Source organism: Rhinopithecus bieti, unplaced genomic scaffold (genome assembly GCF_001698545.2).
Source record: "Rhinopithecus bieti isolate Rb0 unplaced genomic scaffold, ASM169854v2 scaffold_11691, whole genome shotgun sequence".
Lineage (NCBI taxonomy): Eukaryota > Metazoa > Chordata > Mammalia > Primates > Cercopithecidae > Rhinopithecus > Rhinopithecus bieti.
The window spans coordinates 5,724-12,525 of record NW_016806788.1 but is presented as its reverse complement, the minus strand read 5'-3'; positions in this window follow the sequence as shown (position 1 = coordinate 12,525).

Here is a 6,802-nt window from a genome sequence, read left to right as displayed (position 1 = left end):
CCCGGGAGGCAGAGGTTGCAGTGAACAGAGATCGAGCCACTGCACTCCAGCCTGGGCAAAAGAGTGAGAGTCAGGATCAAACAAAAAAAAGAAAATGTGGTACTTATACACAATGGAGTACCATTCAGCCATAAAAAGAATGAATTCCTTGAGACATAACTTTAGGTTGTTTATTTGTGATCATTCTTCTTTTTGTTTTTTTGTTTGTTTGTTTTGTTTTTTTTGAGACAGAGTTTCGCTCTTGTTGCCCAGGCTGGAGTGCAGTGGTGTCATCTTAGCTCACTGCAACCTCCCAGGTTCAAGCAATTCTCCTGCCTCAGCCTCCAGAGTAGCTGGGCTTACAGACATGTGCCACCACACCTGGCTAATTTTGTATTTTTAGTAGAGACGGGGTTTCTCCATGTTGGTCAGGCAGGTCTCGAACTCCCGACCTCAGGTGATCCACCCGCCTTGGCCTCCCAAAGTGCTGGGATTACAGGCGTGTGCCACTGCGCCTGGCCGATCATTCTTCTTTTTTACTGTAGGTGTTTATTGCTATAAAATTTCCTCTTTGCTGAATCCCATAAGTTTTGGTATGTTTTGTTTCCATTTTCGTTTGCCTCAAGATATTTTTAAATTTTGTCTTTAATTTATTTATTGACCAATTGGTTGTTTAGGAGCATGTTGTTTAATTTTCATTTATTTGTGAATTTCCCAAAATTCTTTTTGTTATTTATTTCTAGTTTCATACCTTTCTGGTTGAAAAAGACACTTGATAGTATTTCAATCTAATTAAATTTGTTAAGACTTGTTTTGGCCAGGCACAGTGGCTCACGCCTGTAATCCCAGCACTTTGGGAGGCCGAGGCAGGAGGATCACCTGAGGTCAGGAGTTCAAGACCAGCCTGACCAACATGGAGAAACCCCATCTCTACTAAAAACACAAAAATTAGCTGGGTGTAGTGGCGCATGCCTGTAATCCTAGCTACTCATGAGTCTGAGGCAGGAGAATCGGTTGAATTCGGGAGATGGAGGTTGCAGTGAGCCAAGATCATGCCATTGCACTCCAGCCTGCGCAAGAAGAGTGAAACTCCGTCTCAAAAAAAAAAAAAAAGACTTGTTTTGTGACCTAACGTATGCTGTACCCTGGAGAATGTTTCGTGTGCTCTTGAGAGGAATGTGTATTCTGTTGCCATTGAATGGAATGTTTTTTATATGTCTGCTCTGTCCATTTGGTCTAAAGTGTATTTCAAGTCTGATATTCCCTTATTAATTTCCTGACTTGATGATCTGTCTATTGTTGAAAGTAGGGTATTTAAGTTTCCTAATATTATTATATTACAGTCTGTGTTTGAATCTATTAACATTTGCTTTATATATGTAGGTGCTCCAATGTTGTATGCATATATATTTATAATATATCTTCTTGATAAATTGTTTGCTTTATCATTATATAATGACACTCTTAGTCTCTGTATTAGTCCATTCTCACATTGCTATACAGAAATACCTGAGACTGGGTAATTTATAAAGAAAAGAGGTTTAATTGGCTCACAATTCTGCAGGCTGTACAGGATGCATGCTGCTGGCATCTGCTTGGCTTCTGGGGAGACCTCAGGAAACTTACAATCATGGCAAAAGGCTAAGGAAGAGCAGTAATGTCACATGGCCAGAGCAGGAGTGAGAGAGAGAGGGCCAGAGGTGCCACACACTTTTAAACAACCAGATCTCACGAGAACCCATTCACTATCACAAGGACAGTATCAAGGGGGATGGTGCAAAACCATTCATGAGAAATCCTTTGCCATGATCCAAAAACCTCCCATTAGGCCTCACCTCTAACATTAGGGATTACAATTCAACATGAGATTTGGTGGGGACACAGATCCAAACCGTATCAGTCTTGTTTTAGTTTTTGACCTAAAGTTTATTTTGTCTTAAATACGTATCACTACCCCTGTTCTCTTTTGGTTTTCATTTGCATCCCATCCTTTCACTTTCAATCCATGTGTGACCTTAAAAGTTAAGTGAGTCTCTTCTAGGGAGCACATAGTTGGGTCTTGTTTTTTATTCATTCAGTCACTCTATGCCTTTTGATTGGAGAATTTAATCAAGATAATTATTGATAGATAAGAACTTCTGCTATTTTGTTGTTTTTCTGTTTTTTTTGTTTTGTTTTGTTTTTTTCTTAGATGGAATTTCACTCTTGTTGCCCAGACTGGAGTGCAATGGCACTATCTCAGCTCACTGCAACCTCCGCCTCCCAGGTTCAAGTGATTCTCCTGCCTCAGCCTCCCGAGTAGCTGGGATTACAGGTATGTGCCACCAGGCCGGGCTAATTTTTGTATTTTTAGTAGAGACTGAATTTTGCCATGTTGGCCAGGCTGGTCTCAAACTCCTGACCTCAGGAGTTTGATCTGCCTGCCTTGGCCTCCCAAAGTGCTGGGATTACAGGCATGAGCCACCGTGCCTGGCCTTTCTGGTTATTTTATAGAGCCTTTGTTCTTTCTCTTGCTGTCTTTCTTTATGATTAGATTATTTTCTCTAGTACTATACTTTGATTACTTACTTTTTATCATTGTATGTCTACTATAGGTTTGTTTTGTGGTTACCATGAGGCTTACATAAAACATCTTACAGATACGACAAGCTAGTTTGAGCTGATAACAACTTGACTCTGATCACATTAAACAACTGTAAACTTTAACTCCACCCTGCACACATTTTATGTGTACAATGGTACAATTTACATATTTTATATTGTATATCCCTTAATTATTGTAGCTATTATGTTTTTAAGCTTTAAAAACACTGATCATATTTCAGATTATTGCACACTGAGATGGTCTTTCTGCCAGCACTTCATGGTTACACCATATCATTTGCAACTGTGCTTTTGTATGGCTTTTTAAAAAAGTCTTATTTTATTTTTTAATTGTATGTACTTATGGGGTACAATGTAATGTTTTGATACATGCATACACGTGGAATTAATTAGTATATACATCACATCAAATATTTATTATTTCTTTGTGGGAAGAATATTGATTGATTAATTGATGGATAGAGACAGGGTCTAACTATGTTGCGCAGGCTGGTCTCAAAGTCCTCAACTCAAGTGATCCTCCCACCTCAGCCTCTCAAAGCACTGGGATTATAGGCCTGAGCCACCATGCTTGGCTGAAAGAACATTTTTAAATATTCTCTTTTAGCTATTCTGAAATATACATTAGTATTAATTAGAGTCCCTGTGCTGTGCAATGGTACACCAGAACTTATTAATCTAACTGTAACATTGTAATCATTGACCAACATCTCCCCTTTGCCTGTCCATTCCCACCCCTTTCTCCCCAGCCTCTGGTAACCACCATTCTACTCTCTACTTCTAGGAGTTAAGCTCTTTTAGATTCCAGATAAAAGTGAGATCATATGGTTTCTGTCTCTCTGTGCCTGGCTTATTTCACTTAACATAATGTTCTCTAGGTTTATTCATTCATTCAAGTTGTTACAAATAGAATTTCCTGTTCTTTTAAGGGTGAGTAGTGTTCAATTGTGTGTGTGTATATATATATATATGAGACATACATATATGTCTGTTTTGTGGTTACCATGAGGCTTACGTAAAACATCTTACAGATACAACAACAATGTTTTAACAATGTTTATATACATATGATATATATATTATATATGAGACATATATATATGACATTGTTAAAATTTATTCATCCTTTTATGGTCATTTAGGTTTTTCCATGTCTTGGCTGTTGTGAATAATGCTGCAGTGAACATCAGAGTGCAGACATCTTTTTGGCATATTGATTTCAATTCCTTTGGGCACATACCCAGTAGTGGGATTGGTGTATCATATAGTAATTCTATTTTTAGTTTTAATTTTTTTAGGGGCGGCCTTAAATCACATGTTTTTTTTTTCATTTTATTTTTAGTTGACACATAATAATTATACATATTTATGTGGTACAGTGTAGTACTTTGATACGTGAATACAATGTGTAATTATTAAACCAGGTTCATTAGGATAGCCATCACCTCAATCGTTTATCATTTCTTTGTGTTGGGAACATTAAAAATTCTCTTTTCTAGCTTTAAAACATATACAATAAATTATTGTAAACTATATTCACCCTATAGTGCTATAGAACACTATAACTTATTCCTCCCATCTAGCCATAATTTTGTATCTGTTAACTAGCTTTTCCCTACCCTACCTTCCTCCCTCCCCTTTCCAGCTTTTAATGACCATGATTCTACCTTCTACTTCTATAAGCTGAATTTTTTTAGCTCCCACATATGAGTGAGAATTTCTGTCTGTACCTGACTTATTTCACTTAACATTATATCCTATCCTCCAGGTTCATCCAGGTTGCCATGAATGACAGAATTTCATTCATTTTCATAGTTGAATAGTATTCCACTGCGTATATGTACCACATTTTCTTTATCCACTCATCTGCTGATGGACATTTAGGTTGATTACAAATTGTGGCTACTGTGAACAGTGCTGTAATAAACATGAGGTTGCAGAGATCTCTTCGATATATTGATTTACTTTCTTTTGGATAAATACCCAGTAGTGGGATTTATGGATTATATGGTAGTTCTATTTTTAGTTTTTTGAGAAAATTCCACACTTTTTTTCCATAATGACTGTACTACTTTACATTCCCACCAACAATGTATAAGAGTTCCCTTTTCTCCACATCCTTATCCACATTTGTTATTTTTGGTCTTTTTGCTTTTGTTTTCTTTTTTTTGCCTTCTTCCACATATTCTAATTTGTCTTTTTGATAATAACCATTTTAACGGGGGTGAGACGAAGTTTCATTGTGGTTTTGACCTGCATTTCTCTGATTAGTGACGTTGGGCATTTTTTCATATACCTTTTGGCCATTTGTTTGTCTTCGTTTGAGAAATGTCAATTCAGATCATTTGCCCGTATTTTAATTGTATTATTATTATTATTATTTGCTGTTGTTATTATTTGAGTTCCTTATATATTCGGGTTACTAATTCTTTGAGAGCCTCTCAAACCTTTTCTATGGATGTGCATGCTCATGGTTATACACATTCTCCCAATCTCATAGAGTCCTACTGGCAACAGTAAGCTACCTTCTTTTTCCTAGGGCAGTACGCTGAAAGGCTGTAACATTGGATGAGGCGTGCTCCACACCTCTCCCTCCCTCCTGAAGAAGTAGTCTCGGGGTCCTGTTCCTTCTCCTGATCCTACAGAACTGTGCTGGCTACAGTATGCTGTCTACCTTTTATCTTTTTTCTTGGCTGCCCCCAGGTGTTCAAACTATGCCAGTTCCCTCAGAAATCTCATACTGGAGATTGGTTGAGATAGGACAGAAACGGGTCCCTCAGGTAGTGCCTCAAAATACTAGGGATGCATGCTCCACTATCTCCTCCTCCTGAAGGAGAAGTCGTGGGCTGAGACTATCTCTCTCAGCACTGAGCTGGGCCAGCGTTAAGGGGGTGGCTTATGCAGGTAAAGTGAAATTTCTCTTCTTACCTGTTTCAATGTGGCTGTTACTGATTTTGTGCTTTTTTGAAGAACGACAATTTCTTAACTGGATTCTGAATTACTAGTAAAGGTATTTTGGTCTCTATATTGTTAAATTGGTGTTTCTGTGATGGGATCAGGGCTGGGACTTCCTATTCTGCCACTTTGCTGACATCACTCCTAGATCTTACTTTTCTAATAGAAACATTTACAAGCATACATTTCCATCTAAGCACTATTTTAACTAAATCCCATAAAATTTAATTTGTTGTGTATTTCATTTTCATTTTGTTCAAAACAGTTTTCTGATTTCCCTTATGATTTATTTCTTTACCCATGGATTATTTGGAGTGTGTTGTTTAATTTTCAAATTTTTACTGATACATAATATTTGTACATATTCATGAGGTACATGTGATATTTTGTTACATGCAAGTATGTGTAATGATCAAGTCGGAGTATTTAGAGTATGCATCACCTCAAGTATTTATCATTTCTATGTGTTGGGGACATTACAAATCCTCTCTTCTAGCCATTTTGAAATATACATCGTTGTTAACTGTAGTCATCGTACTCTGTTATTGAACATTCGAACTTATTCCTTCTATGTAACTGTATGTTTGTACCCATTAACCAGCCTCTCTGTTCATCTCCCGAACACATATCCTTCCCAACCTCTAATATATATCATTTTACTTTCTACCTCCAGATCAACATTTTTAGCTCCCACATATGGGTGAGAACATGTGATGTTTGTATTTTGGTGCCTGGTTTATTTCACTAAGCATAATGACGTCCAGTACCATCCAAGTTGCTATAAATGACATCATTTCATTTTTTTATGGCCAAATAATATTCTATTGTGTATATAACCACATTTTCTTTATCCATTCCTCTGTTGATGGACACTTACCTTGAGTCTATATCTTTGCTGTTGTAAGCAGTCCTGCAATAAACATGGGGGGGTGCAGGTATTCTTTTATATGCTAATTTAATTTCCTTTGGATAAATACCCAGTAGTGGGATTGCTGGATCATATCTTAGTTCTATTTTTAGTTTTTTGAGAGATCTCCATGCTGGTTTTCATAGTGGCTGTATTAATTTACATTTCCACCAACAATGTATAAAAATTTCCAGGCTGGGCACAGTGGCTCACGCCTGTAATCCCAGCACTTTGGGAGGCCGAGGCAGGTGGATCACCTGAGGTCAAGAGTTCAAGACCAGCCTGGCCAACATGGTGAAACCCTGTCTCTATAAAAATACAAAAAAATTAGCCAGGTGTAGTGGTGGGCGCCTGTAA